At 43.2% G+C, this 14,209-nt stretch overlaps 1 long non-coding RNA gene across 1 annotated transcript; it reads right to left on the bottom strand.

Moving 5' to 3' along the window:
* Nucleotides 1–1,138: 1,138 nt before the first annotated feature.
* LOC122461660 lies at nucleotides 1,139–12,965 on the bottom strand. Its single transcript, XR_006283744.1, has 3 exons — nucleotides 12,834–12,965; nucleotides 12,181–12,319; nucleotides 1,139–1,733 (listed from the first exon to the last, which is right to left on the bottom strand). It is a non-coding gene; the product is annotated as an uncharacterized LOC122461660 (long non-coding RNA).
* Between the last annotated feature and the right edge of the window lie 1,244 nt (nucleotides 12,966–14,209).

Genomic DNA, 14,209 nt, shown 5'->3' with positions numbered 1-14,209 from the left:
CAGGCCTGGTCTACACTACACAGTTAGGTTGACATAAGCCACCTTGTTGTGCATATGTTTACACTTAAATTTGTCTCCCACCAATGTAAGCACCCCAATACAGCAGCACAGTAACACCACTTCTCCAAGCGGCATTGATCCATGGTCGATGGCCCGAGGTTGATGCAGCACAAGTGTAGACACTGCGTTACCTATGTCAACCTTAACAGTCTTCCAGCAGCTGTCCCACAATGCCCAACACTGACTGCTCTGGTCATAATTGTCAACTCCACTGCCCAGGGGTCACAGAGACTAGAAGCACCCTACTCCTTTTAAAATCCCGTGAGTTTTTGAAATGCCTTTTCCTGATTGTCCAGCTTGGCAAGCATATCTAGCAGCTCTCTGTTGTTGTGTGCAACTGTCCAGCGGACCATGCCGAATACACACTCCAGATACCCGCTAGCTTGGAGTAGACAAGAGATATTGAATCTCCTGGGCCTGTGGAAAGAAAAGGCTGTACAGGTACAGATACAGACCAGCCATAGAAATGTGGAGATCTCTGAGCAGTTTGAACAGGGGGATGCAGGAGAAGGAATATGACAGGGATCAGCAGCAGTGCTGAGTGAAAGAGAAGGAACTGCCGTAGGCATATCAGAAGGCCAGGGAAGCTAACAGGAGATCTAGTGCCAAGCTGCAGACCTGCTGCTTTTACAAAGAGCTACATGCCATATTTGGCAAGACCCCACCACCACCCCTCAGACCACCATATATACCTCCACGGAGCCTGAGACACAGATTCCTGCCATGAACAGTGAGGAGAAGGAGGAAGAGGAGAAGGTTGGGGAACATGTGACGGGGGGAGTCCAGCTATACCACAAGCCAGGACCTGTTTGAGACTCCATCGCAGTCCAGTGAGACCTGGGTGAACACAATGCAGGATAAAGAACTGGAGTAAATGTATTTCCCATTACAATAATGTACTGATGGCGCCCCCAACTTAACTGGACACACGTATCGACTTTTCATTAATGTACTAGTACTAGAAGGGGTAGCAGTACAACAAACAGGTAGAGTTGTTACCTCTGTTCCTTTAATATAATACTTACATTTAAAAGTTTATTTGCTTTTAACTTGTACAAATTTTGTTGGCAGTGTTTTCATTACTCATTAAAGTTCTATACTTGGGAAATAATTCAACTTTATTAGTTCACAACATATGCTGCAGAGTGCCTAGTGATACTGAAAGCATCCACTTACTTGTTATTGTACAGTGTGACAGAGCTAATAGGATCAGTGGCAAACAGTGTAGTAACTATAAATGTGCAGCAAGTACCACAAAATTAGTTGGTGCATTGAAAGTGTTATATTCAAAGATGTACATCAACTCCAAGGTGATTTCCCACTGAGCGGTAGAAATTCGGTGTTGCAAGTCTCCACAGTGTAATCTCCACTTGCTTCTCCAGTGTCAGTGTAGCTCTCATTTTGCTCTCCCGGTGCTAGGAGGCTGGGGTGTGCTCAGCACACAGATCCAGAAATGTGGCCTGGCACATAACGAAAATGTTGCAGCCCCTGCTCATTAACCCAAGCCTGCGCCATGATGTGATCCCAGCAGTCAGTGCTCGTTTCTTGAGCCCAGAAAAATCGCTCCACCATGTGCAGCTGTTCCATGAATGCCAACAGCCACTTCGAACAGGTTCTCACTATTTGTCCATGAAATTGTGATGTTCGCTGCTGATTCAGTTCTTCTTGCAGCTCTGCAAATACAGAAGGAGCATGTGTTCTGGGCTTGCAACATTCATGATAATAATGCACAGCAGTGCAGGCTCCATGCTTCTGTCAGAGATGGCAGAAAGCGAAGACAGCCGCACAGGTTTGTGGCATTTTTTTTTAAAAGGTGTGAAAATTATAGGACGGAGATAGTTACAGGGTGGGAACTTGGACCCTTGCTCCCAGTCACACCTGTGTGACTCATTTCTGCCGCACCATATGTTGCTAAAACTTCCCAAAAGACAGAGCGCTGGACAGTGGCAAGTTGCACACTGGGATACCTACCCATCATGCACTACAATGTGCATTGACACTAGCACTCTGTGATGTTATATGATTGAAATATGACTGTGTGTATCATTGATATCACCACTGATAGAAAATTGAAACAAATCTTATGCAAAGTGTGCCACGTAAGGTGTCAATGGAAAATTTAAGATTTGCTAAGTAAGATTATCCTGTTTATATAAATGTATCATCAGTTTTGTATCTGAAGTTATGAATATTGAGTATCTACCTCAGAATATTGAGTATCACAATTCTGTTTGTTCCTGGGGTAACACTCACAAGGTAGTTTACATTCAGTCTAGCCAGCACATTGTGACTGGAGTATTCAAGTTGATGGCCCATCAAAGACGCTTAACTCTCATAATCCGCCATAGAAGAAACTCATTCCACCTAAATTGCTCTTCCTGCGGACACCTTAGCCTCCAAGTGGCCAATGGCTGCCCCTGAGAGTTAACAAGCCAAGATATGTGATATGCTCATGTAACCCTGGGCTCCATCTTGTGCCAGTACTTTTCCAAAAACTGTGCTGTGGGTTTTGTTTGGGACAGTAAAATTCCAGGATCTCTCTCCTGCAGTACATGATTTGTCTTCTAAACCATGGAGCCTCTCTCTCCAGGCCAGCTTGCTTTGAGCTTAGTCAATCCCACAGCTAAACTGCCTTCCCCCTGTGAGTCCTGCAGAGCCCCAGCGGTGGTGATGATGGAAGCGGTGGCTCCTCCCAGGAGCAATGAGTAGCTGCAGCCGTGATGCAGGCTCAGATCTGGGTGGGCCTAGGGACTAATTGGCCCACCCGTGGCTATGGCTGTGTCAGAGACATTCAAAAAAATACAGCATTTTATAACAACTTCATAAATATCACCTAGAATTCATAAGCTGTGTACCCAGATACCCCTGTATAGTACATAACACACAATTTTAGCCAAATCTGTACTAGTAGCAGGGACACTTCTGAGAATAACAATTTAATGGAGATTTTGAAAGAAACTGATTTATTCCTGTGCGTACCATCTTTTAGAACTAACTTATTGATAGTGTCTATGACTGCCTTACACGAAACAGTGGTCAAACTTTGCCTCCCACCCTCTGCTCAGCTGACAAAGTGGGTTTGTTTGATATTAAACCTAGGGAGGCCTGCATCAAACTGTCACCAGTGTTTCGTTAGAATAGTATGAAGTGTGGCAGTGGGGGAGGGGAAATGTGGATAATAATTAGATGGCAAATTATCTGAGTAAGATAAATTGCTGTTTTCGTGTTGTCCTGAGATACACTTGCTGGAGGAGAAAAATGTGCTCAGCAAGTCTTTGAAGAATGAATAGTTTGTCTCTCTCTGAAGGAGGGACATTCTATCCTGGACCTTAATCTCAGTGAAGTTTTTATTCAACCTCTTTTGAACGTTGCTGCTGGCAATTTATTATCAACTATTTATGAAGGAAAAATGACCTACATGATTTTACTGTGTTCAGCTTAAGTAAGAGCTTGTGATGAGATAAACCCTTCAAACGAGTAATTCTGATTTTATTTAATCCCCCCTATAAACCCTCACAAATCCTTGACATAAAGTTGAAGGGCCTAATCCTGTTTCCATTGAAGTCAATGTCAAAAACTTCCAGTGACTTCCCCAGGAGTAGAATCAGGTTCTGAATTTGGGCAAAAAGCATTGTTCCTCCACCCATGCGAAAAGTTGCTCTTTTGTATAGCTCAAAAACCATCATCCAAAGCATATGTTTTGCTTTGTGTATCAAATAACAGTGTAATTCAGACACAGTTGAACGTTGCCAACTATGATCTAAATTATAGCTCCAAAAAGGAACCTTTTAATACACCCCATTGTACAATCAGTTCTACAATGACAATGGTTTCAAAGTAATGAATGAATGTTGTTGTTATGCAATTTATCACACTTTCTGGATTTTTTTTTAAATTAAAACTACTTTTTAACAAGAGGAGGATTACAACTGAGTTTTGTAAGAGTGGCACAAAAAAGATGAATCCTTGTAAAGACACCCTGAAGCACTCCGGGGGGGAAGGCATCTACAATCCTGTCCTAAAGAATGAGGAGTACTTGTGGCACCTTAGAGACTAACAAATTTATTTGAGCATAAGCTTTCGTGAGCTACAGCTCACTTCATCGGATGCATGCAGTGGAAAATACAATGGGGAGATTTACATACACAGAGAACATGAAACAGTTTGCGGGGCTGTCTGTAAGCAAGGACTGGCCTGTCTCCCAAGATCTGTGAGAGTGATGGGTCATCCTTCAGGATAGGTTATAGATCCTTGATGATGCATTGGAGAGGTTTTAGTCCTACTAACCCAATTCCTTGTCACAGTCACTATAGTCACCTTTTCTCAACCACATACACAGGGCAACACAGAGGGAGCTGCTCCTGAATGCTTATTTAAATCGTTGGTGCTCTCCCTCCTGCCTCCCAGCCCAACCAGATTCTATTTCCTTCCCCCCGCATCTCAAACTCTCTCTCTCTCCCTCTCTTTTCTTGGCCCTACAGAGACAATTTACCTTTGATGATATTGATTTGGAATGGTGGGTTCTCAGTCTGACACTGCTCAAGAGTCAAATGAACAGCGAGGTATTCCGGAGTGCTCCTGATCCAGGGTGATTTGAGAACAGCAGTCAATGCACCAAACATTGAGAGACCTTTCAAAATCCTGGGGTGAATTAAAGCAACCATGAGAGGCCTGGTCAGGGCTGAGATGAGAGGGATTCTCATCCACAATTCTGTATAACTGAAAAAAGTGATTAGGTTCTTCTTTAGTTCAAGATTAGGGTAGAGGTTTATGTCAATTCTTGGTTTATCCAAACCAGTGAATCCATCCCTAATCAAAAGGTTTTCTCTGTAGTATTCCATCAAACACATTTAATGCTTCTAAATGCATCACTGTCAGTGTCAAGGCAGAGATTTCTGGGCTTGCACTTTAATTTGTCTTTCATAAGGCTCAGACATTCACCCTCAGAAGAATTGAAACTTTGTTACTTTATCTGAAAATGTCAAACAAGAGAAAAGGGGGAAGAAGGAAGAGACATAAGAACATAAGAATGGCCATACTGGGTCAGACCAAAGGTCCATCCAGCTCAGTACCCTGTCTACCGACAGTGGCCAGTGCCAGGTGCCCCAGAGGGAGTGAACCTAACAGGTAATGATCAAGTGATCTCTCTCCTGCCATCCATCTCCACCCTCTGACAAACAGAGGCTAGGGACACCATTCCTTACCCATCCTGGCTAATAGCCATTAATGGACTTAACCTCCATTAATTTATCCAGTTCTCTTTTAAACCCTATTATAGTCCTAGCCTTCACAACCTCCTCAGGCAAGGAGTTCCACAGGTTGATTGTGCACTGAGTGAAGAAGAACTTCCTTTTATTGGTTTTAAACCTGCGGCCCATTAATTTCATTTGGTGGCCTCTAATTCTTATATTATGGGAAGAAGTAAATAACTTTTCCTTATTCACTTTCTCCACACTGTTACCCGAAATTGGGCCAGCTAGTAAGCTTAGGGAGGATTAATGACCCACCAGAGTTTGGCAGAAAGCAACACGTTTATTACACTGATATCTAAGCTCCAAAGAAGAAAAGGGGGGAGTGGGGGAGACCGGGTCACACTCACATCCGCATACTCACGCTCCCAGGACAGGCATAGCACTGGAGATGTCAGGATCCTTCAGGGTAAGTGTCCCACAACACAGCAATGGATGGTGTGATGAAGGTAAGTCTTCCCAAGGCACGATGGAATGCAACTCAGCGAACCCCTGGCCGGCAGTCCAGGCAAAGGGCCTTTTGGGGTGGTACAAGCTTGTGAGTTCACTCCTGAGCACATAGCCACTTCCCCTTTTAAGGGCCTGCTCCTCATAGCCTGCGACTAGAGATGACTTGGCCACATCTGGTTGGTCACACTCCACCTTAGGCAGTGTCCATGCATTGGGTGTGTGATCACTGCCTAATTAGAGTCCCAGACACCTTGTCTACCTTGGAGCTCTTCTGAAGCAGCCCATTCATCCCACAAGCATTCCAGGAGGGAGGGGAAGGGGGAAAGCCACTTCACAGGTATTCAAAGAGGGAGAAGAGACAAAATGGACGGGGGGAGTGTAACAGACCTTTTGAGCATAGAGGTTATACATAGCACAGTCATAAGAGCAAACAGATCACTGCTGCTCCTACAGCACACCACTCATGATTTCATATACCTCTATCATATCCCTCTTTAGTCTCCTCTTTTCCAAGCTGAAAAGTCCTAGCCTCTTTAATCTCTCCTCATATGGGACCTGTTCCAAACCCCTAGTCATTTTAGTTGCCCTTTTCTGAACTTTTTCTAATGCCAGTATATCTTTTTTGAGATGAGGGGACCACATCTGTACGCAGTATTCAAGATGTGGGTGTACCATGGATTTATATAAGGGCAATAAAATATTCTCCATCTTATTCTCTATCCCTTTTTTAATTATTCCTAACATCCCGTTTGCTTTTTTGACTCCCGCTGCACACTGCTTGGACGTCTTTAGAGAACTATCCACGATGACTCCAAGATCTTTCTCCTGATTAGTTGTAGCTAAATTAGTCCCCATCATATTGTATGTATAGTTGGGGTTATTTTTTCCAATGTGCATTTCTTTACATTTATCCACATTAAATTTCATTTGCCATTTTGTTGTCCAATCACTTAGTTTTGTGAGATCTTTTTGACGTTCTTCACAGTCTGCTTTGGTCTTAACTATCTTGAGCAATTTAGTATCATCTGCAAACTTTGCCACCTCACTGTTTACCCCTTTCTCCAGATCATTTATGAATAAGTTGAATAGGATTGGTCCTAGGACTGACCTTTGGGGAACACCACTAGTTACCCCTCTCCATTCTGAAAATTTACCATTTATTCCTACCCTTTGTTCCCTGTCTTTTAACCAGTTCTCAATTCACAAAAGAATCTTCCCTCTTATCCCATGACATCTTAATTTACGTAAGAGCCTTTGGTGAGGGACCTTGTCAAAGGCTTTCTGGAACTCTAAGTACACTATGTCCACTGGATCCTTACTGCAGGACAGGCCCAACAAAGAAAATAACAGAACGCCACTAGCCATCACCTTCAGCCCCTAACTAAAACCTCTCCAATGCATCATCAAGGATCTACAACCTATCCTGAAGGATGACCCATCACTCTCACAGATCTTGGGAGACAGGCCAGTCCTTGCTTACAGACAGCCCCACAACCTGAAGCAAATACTCACCAGCAACCACACACCACACAACAGAACCACTAACCCAGGAACCTATCCTTGCAACAAAGCCCGTTGCCAACTGTGTCCACGTATCTATTCAGGGGACACCATCATAGGGCCTAATCACATCAGCCACACTAGCAGAGGCTCGTTCACCTGCACATCTACCAATGTGATATATGCCATCATGTGCCAGCAATGCCCCTCTGCCATGTACATTGGTCAAATTGGACAGTCTCTACGTAAAAGAATAAATGGACACAAATAAGACGTCAAGAATTATAACATTCAAAAACCAGTCGGAGAACACTTCAATCTCTTTGGTCACTCGATTACAGACCTAAAAGTTGCAGTTCTTCAACAAAAACACTTCAAAAACAGACTCCAATGAGAGACTGCTGAATTGGAATTAATTTGCAAACTGGATACAATTACCTTAGGCTTGAATAGAGGCTGGGAGTGGATGGGTCATTACACAAAGTAAAACTATTTCCCAACGTTTATTCCCTCCTCCCCCCCACCCCCAGTTCCTCAGACATTCTTGTCAACTGCTGGAAATGGCCCACCTTGATTATCACTACAAAAGGTTTCCCCCTGCCCCCGCTCTCCTGCTGATAATAGCTCACCTTACCTGATCACTCTCGTTAGTGTGTATGGTAACACCCATTGTTTCATGTTCTCTGTGTATATAAATCTCCCCACTGTATTTTCCACTGCATGCATCCGATGAAGTGAGCTGTAGCTCACGAAAGCTTATCCTCAAATAAATTTGTTAGTCTCTAAGGTGCCACAAGTCCTCCTTTTCTTTTTGCGGATACAGACTAACACAACTGCTATTCTGAAACCTCTAATAGATTAGTAAGACATGATCTCCCTTTACAGAAACCATGCTGACTTTTGCGCAACAATTTATGTTCTCCTATGTGTTTGACCATTTTATTCTTTAGTATTGTTTCAACTAATTTGCCCAGTACTGACATTAGACTTACCGGTCTGTAATTGCCAGGATCACCTCTATAGCCCTTCTTAAATATTGGTGTTACATTAGCTATCTTCCAGTCATTGGGTACAGTAGCTGATTTAAAGGATAGGTTACAAACCATAGTTAATCGTTCCGCAACTTCACATTTGTGTTCTTTCAGAACTCTTGGGTAAATGCCATCTGGTCCTGGTGACTTGTTACTGTTAAGTTTCTCAGTTAATTTCAAAACCTCCTCTAGTGACACTTCAATCTGTGACAATTCCTCAGATTTGTCACCTACAAAAGATGGCTCAGGTTTGGAAATCTCCTTAACATCCTCAGCCGTGAAGATTGAAGCAAATAATTCATTTAGTTTCTCTGCAATGACTTTATCGTCTTTAAGTGCTCCTTTTGTATCTCGATCGTCCAGGGGCCCCACTGGTTGTTTACCAGGCTTCCTGCTTCTGATGTACTTAAACATTTTGTTATTACCTTTTGAGTTTTTGGCTAGCTGTTCTTCAAACTCCTTTTTGGCTTTTCTTATTACATTTTTACACTTAATTTGGCAGTGTTTATGCTCCTTTCTATTTATCTCACTAGGATTTGACTTCCAGTTTTTAAAATATCTCTTTTTATCTCTCACTGCTTCTTTTACATGGTTGTTAAGCCAGGGTGGCTCTTTTTTAGTTCTTTTACAGTGTTTTTTTAATTTGGGGTATACATTTAAATTGAGCCTCTATTATGGTGTCTTCGAAAAGTGTCCATGCAGCTTGCAGGGATTTCACTCTAGTCACTGTACCTTTTAGTTTGTGTTTAACTAACCTCCTCATTTTTGCATAGTTCCCCTTTCTGAAATTAAATTCCACACTGTTGGGCTGTTGAGGTGTTCTTTCCACCACAGGAATGTTAAATGTTATTATATTGTGGTCACTATTTCCAAGCGGTCCTGTTATAGTTACCTCTTGGTCCAGATCCTGCGCTCCACTCAGGACTAGATTGAGAGTTGCCTCTCCCCTTGTGGGTTCCTGTCCCAGTTGCTCCAAGAAGCAGTCATTTAAAGTATCAAGAAATTTTGTCTCTGCATTTCATCCTGAGGTGACATGTACCCAGTCAATATGGGGATAATTGAAATCCCCCACTATTATTGAGTTCTTTAATTTTGATAGCCTTTCTAATCTCCCTTAGCATTTCATTGTCACTATCACTGTCCTGGTCAGGTGGTCGATAATAGATCCCTATTGTTCTATTCTTATTAGAGCACGGAATTACTATCCATAGAGATTCTATGGAACGTGTGGATTCATTTAAGATTTTTATTTCATTTGATTCTACATTTTCTTTTACATATAGTGCCATCCCCCGCCCCACACGACCTGTTCTGTCCTTCCGATATATTTTGTACCCCAGAATGATTGTGTCCCATTGATTGTCCTAACTCCACCAGGTTTCTGCGATGTCTATTCTATCAATATCCTCCTTTTACACGAGGCACGCTAGTTCACCCATCTTATTATTTAGACTTCTAGCATTTGTGTACAAGCACTTTAAAAATTTGTCACTGTTTATTTGTCTGCCCTTTTCTGATGTGTCAGATTCTTTATGTGAATGTTTCTCGTCTGAACTGGCCCATGCTTTATCCTCTTCCATCCTCTCCTCTTGACTAAACCTAGAGAATCTCTATCAATAGACTCTCCTCTAAGAGAAGTCTCTGTCTGATCCACATGCGCCTCTGCAGCAATCGGCTTTCCCCCATCTCCTAGTTTAAAAACTGCTCTGCAACCTTTTTAATGTTAAGTGCCAGCAGCCTGGATCCACTTTGGTTTAGGTGGAGCCCATCCTTCCTGTATAGGTCCCCCTAGGCCAAAAGTTTCCCCAGTTCCTAATAAATCTAAACCCCTCCTCTCTACACCATCGTCTCATCCACGCAGTGAGACTCTGAAGCTCTGCCTGCCTACCTGGCCCTGCACGTGGAACTGGAAGCATTTCTGAGAATGCCACCATAGAGGTCCTGGATTTCAGTCTCTTTCCTAGCAGCCTAAATTTGGCCTCCAGGACGTCTCTCCTATCCTTCCCTATGTCATTGGTACCTACATGTACCACGACCACCGGCTCCTCCTCAGCACTACACATAAGTCTATCTAGATGCCTTGAGAGATCCGCAACCTTCGCACAAGGCAGGCAAGTCACCATACGGTTCTCCCGGTCATCACAAACCCAGCTATCTATGTTTCTAATGATCGAATCTCCCATTACTAACACCTGCCTTTTCCTAATGACTGGAGTTCTCTCCCCCGGAGAGGTAACCTCAGTGCGAGAGGATACCCCATCATCATCTGGAAGGAGGGTCCCAACTATGGGAAGGTTTCATAGATATTAAGGTCAGAAGAGACCATTAAGATCATCTAGTCTGACCTCCTGCACAATGCAGCCACAGAATCTCACCCACCCACTCCTGCGATAAACCTCTCACCTATGTCTGAGCTATTGAAATACTCAAGTCATGGTTTAAAGACTTCAAGGTGCAGAGAATCCTCCAGCAAGTCACCCATGCCCCATGCTACAGAGGAAGACGAAAAACCCCCAGGGCCTCTTCCAATCTGCCCTGGAGGAAAATTCCTTCACGACCCCAAATATGGCGATCAGGTGAACCCTGAGCACATGGGCAAGATTCACCAGCCAGATACCCAGGAAAGAATTCTCTGTAGTAACTCAGATCCCACCCCATCTAACATCCCATCACAGGCCATTGGGCCAATTTACCATGAATAGTTAAAGATCAATTAATTGCCAAAATCATGTTATTCCATCATACCATCTCCTCCATAAACGTATCAAGTTTAATCTTGAAGCCAGATAGGTCTTTTGCCCCACTGCTTCCCTTGGAAGGCTATTCCAGAACTTCACTCCTCTGATGGTGAGCAACCTTCGTCTAATTTCAAGTCTAAACCTCCCTATGGCCAGTTTATATCCATTTGTTCTTGTGTTCAGATTGGTACTGAGCTTAAATAATTCCTCTCCCTCTCCGGTATTTATCCGTCTGATATATTTATAGACAGCATTCATATCTCCCCTCAACCTTCTTTTGGTTAGGCTAAACAAGCCAAGCTCCTTGAGTCTCCTTCTGCTCCCATTGACTGCTCTCCTTCTCTGGGCCTTTCATCCTCCTTAACAGCACAGGGGCTGTCTGACTGGAGGTTGGACAAATCTACAGTGTCCCGGAAAGCCTCATCAACATACCGCTCTGCCTCCCTTAGCTCCTCCAGTTCTGCCACCCTGGCCTCCAAAGCCCGTACATGGTCTCTGATGGCAAGGAGCTCCTTGCACCGAATGCACACACATGCCACCTGCCCATACATGCTACAATGAGCGCAATAAACAGGATAGCCCCCACTCTGCTGCTGGGCTTCTGCCTGCATTCTCTCCTACAGCTACCTAGGTTAATGATAGGGTTTTTGTTTAAATCAAGAAGTCTTGATTATAGTTTAGTTTAAAGGTTTTAAAGAATGGCAAGTTTCAGAGTAGCAGCCGTGTTAGTCTGTATTTGCAAAAAGAAAAGGAGTACTATGCTCAAATAAATTTGTTAGTCTCTAAGGTGCCACAAGTATTCCTTTTCTTTTTAAAGAATGGCAAGTGTACCTCGCCCCCTTTCCAAACTCCCTCTCGAAACTCCCTGTTAGCGGTCCCTGTTCGCAAAGCTCCCTGGTCGCTTGCTCACTGCTTTATAAAGCCCTGGCCTTCTTGATAGCCCCGCCCCCTGACTCAGGCTCAGACAATGAATAGAGGCTTCTAGATTTCAAACCTTGTTTAGAAACGCTCAGCTTCCAACTGCCAGCCACAGCACACGGTCCTTCAAACAAACAAACAAATAAAATCTCCGCACACACCAAGTAACCCCCAAACACAAACACACACACACACACACACACACACACACACACTCTACAGACAGCCACTTACCCCAAGGGTCCCAGACTTGCTCCTCCTCCACCTGGAGAACTCCCCCTCGAAATTGCCTGTTAGCGATCCCTGTTCGACAAGAACATCCTTGATCATTTTATGAATCCTTTAAGCTCTTCTAAAGCCAAGATGATATAACCTATGAAAAAATATTTCTCAGTGATGGATACAATATGCAAATCCACATTGTGTGTTATGCAACATATTAATACTAGCGATGCGAGAACTGGTTCGGAACTGACCAAAATCTCAGTAAATATTTCATCAACCAAATGTTTTTGAAGGTGTTTCCATTGATTTGGACAAATAACTTCTACACCTGATCTAAAGTCTGCTCCAACTAGACAAACTAGTGCTGCTGATAGACCACCAGAGGGATCACTGTTTCTGTAAGTCTGATAGTATCTGCACACCTCACAGTTCTTACCACATGTACGTGCCTAATTGATGACCTGGGGCAAAACCTCCCTGGCCTCACTTGAAGTCAGGGAATTTTGCCATTGACTTCAGTGGGGCCACTTTCATCCCAGGTATCTCTCTGTATTTATGCATGCAGCCACAAGTCGTTACAACCTGCTAATGTACAATAGACTCAACCTTTACTCAGAGCGGGGCAGGTAGAGGCCAGCACTGATAGAAGATTGGGTACTTACACATCATAAACCTTAAACAGGACTGCCAGCAGGAGACTCGATTGGTCTGACAGTGCTGATGCCAGGTCTGGACAGCCGGGTGCAGTCCTTACTGCCTGTATCTCCAGCTTGCACACCCTATTCATGGGACTGAGTCAGTGCTTTTTCTTGTTTCTCACATGAATTGGAAGAAAACTGTAAAAAACTCTTGTGCACAATTAGATCAGCAAATGTGAGCTCTATTTTAACAGTAGGACTCAAGAGTTTGAAATTTCCAAAGAACCTGCTTCATAACTGCCTTATGTTCTGATGAAGTTTACATTTCATTTTTAATTTGCATGGTACAAATTAAACTGAACATTCCCTGTTTTATAAACAGGACCTCAAAGTTCTGAGGTTTTTCCCCTTCGGGAACAGGAGAAAACAAACCAAGCCAGCATATTTATCTTTCTCAGCCCCAAACATGTTACTGAGTAAATTTACAGTGTGTTTGCTTTTTGGCTCATTGATCTTAGCCTTCAAACAATGAACATTCTCTCTGTAAAATGAATAAATGGATAAAACGGAGGCTCAGCTAAAAAATATTCTCCTTAGAGGTGTTTGCCAACCGACTCTCAGTTTCCCTTTCATATTTTAACTAATTGCCATCCATTAGGTTTTGTCCCTTCTTTCTGAAGAGATGCATAATATGTTGCCCTAGAAATGTTTTTTATGGCCGGCTTCTTCACTGACATCAATGGACCAATGCTGGGTTTATACCGGCTGAGGATCTGGCCCATAACTTTTATCTCCAGGATTTTACCAGACTAATTTGGTACCAAGCATTCTGAGGAGTGAAAGGACAGAACAAGGAGGAATGATCTCAAGTTGCAGTGGGGGAAGTTTAGGTTGGATATTAGGAAACACTATTTGACTAGGAGGGTGGTGAAGCACTGGAATGAGTTACCTAGAGAGGTGGTGGAATTTCCTTCCTTAGAGGTTTTTAAGGTCAGGTTTGACAAAGCCCTGGTTGGGATGATTTGTTGGGGATTGGTCCTGCTTTGAGCAGGGGGTTGGACTAGATGACCTCCTGAGGTCCCTTACAACCCTGATATTCTATGATTCTATAATAAGTTGTGCCATTGACTCAGTTGGCCCAGGATTTCACTCTTGATTCATATTTCTCTAGAAAAATGGAGCTGAGTTTTCAGTACAGACTGCTTGTTCTGCATGGGGCTGTTGGGCACAGCTGGTTTTTTTTAAAAAAGTATTTTTTGTGAAATTTTTAAAAAAGAAACCAAGAACATTATTTTTGGTGTGGGGGGGGAGGGAGGGTTCTTTTTGAAATGAAGTGAATTTGATTTGAAATGAAACATTTTGTTTCAAATTTTCTTGCCCTCCAAACCTCCACCCACCCC

This window comes from Chelonia mydas, chromosome 1 (assembly GCF_015237465.2).
Source record: "Chelonia mydas isolate rCheMyd1 chromosome 1, rCheMyd1.pri.v2, whole genome shotgun sequence".
NCBI classification, from domain to species: domain Eukaryota; kingdom Metazoa; phylum Chordata; order Testudines; family Cheloniidae; genus Chelonia; species Chelonia mydas.
This window is presented reverse-complemented; position numbering and strand designations above follow the sequence as displayed.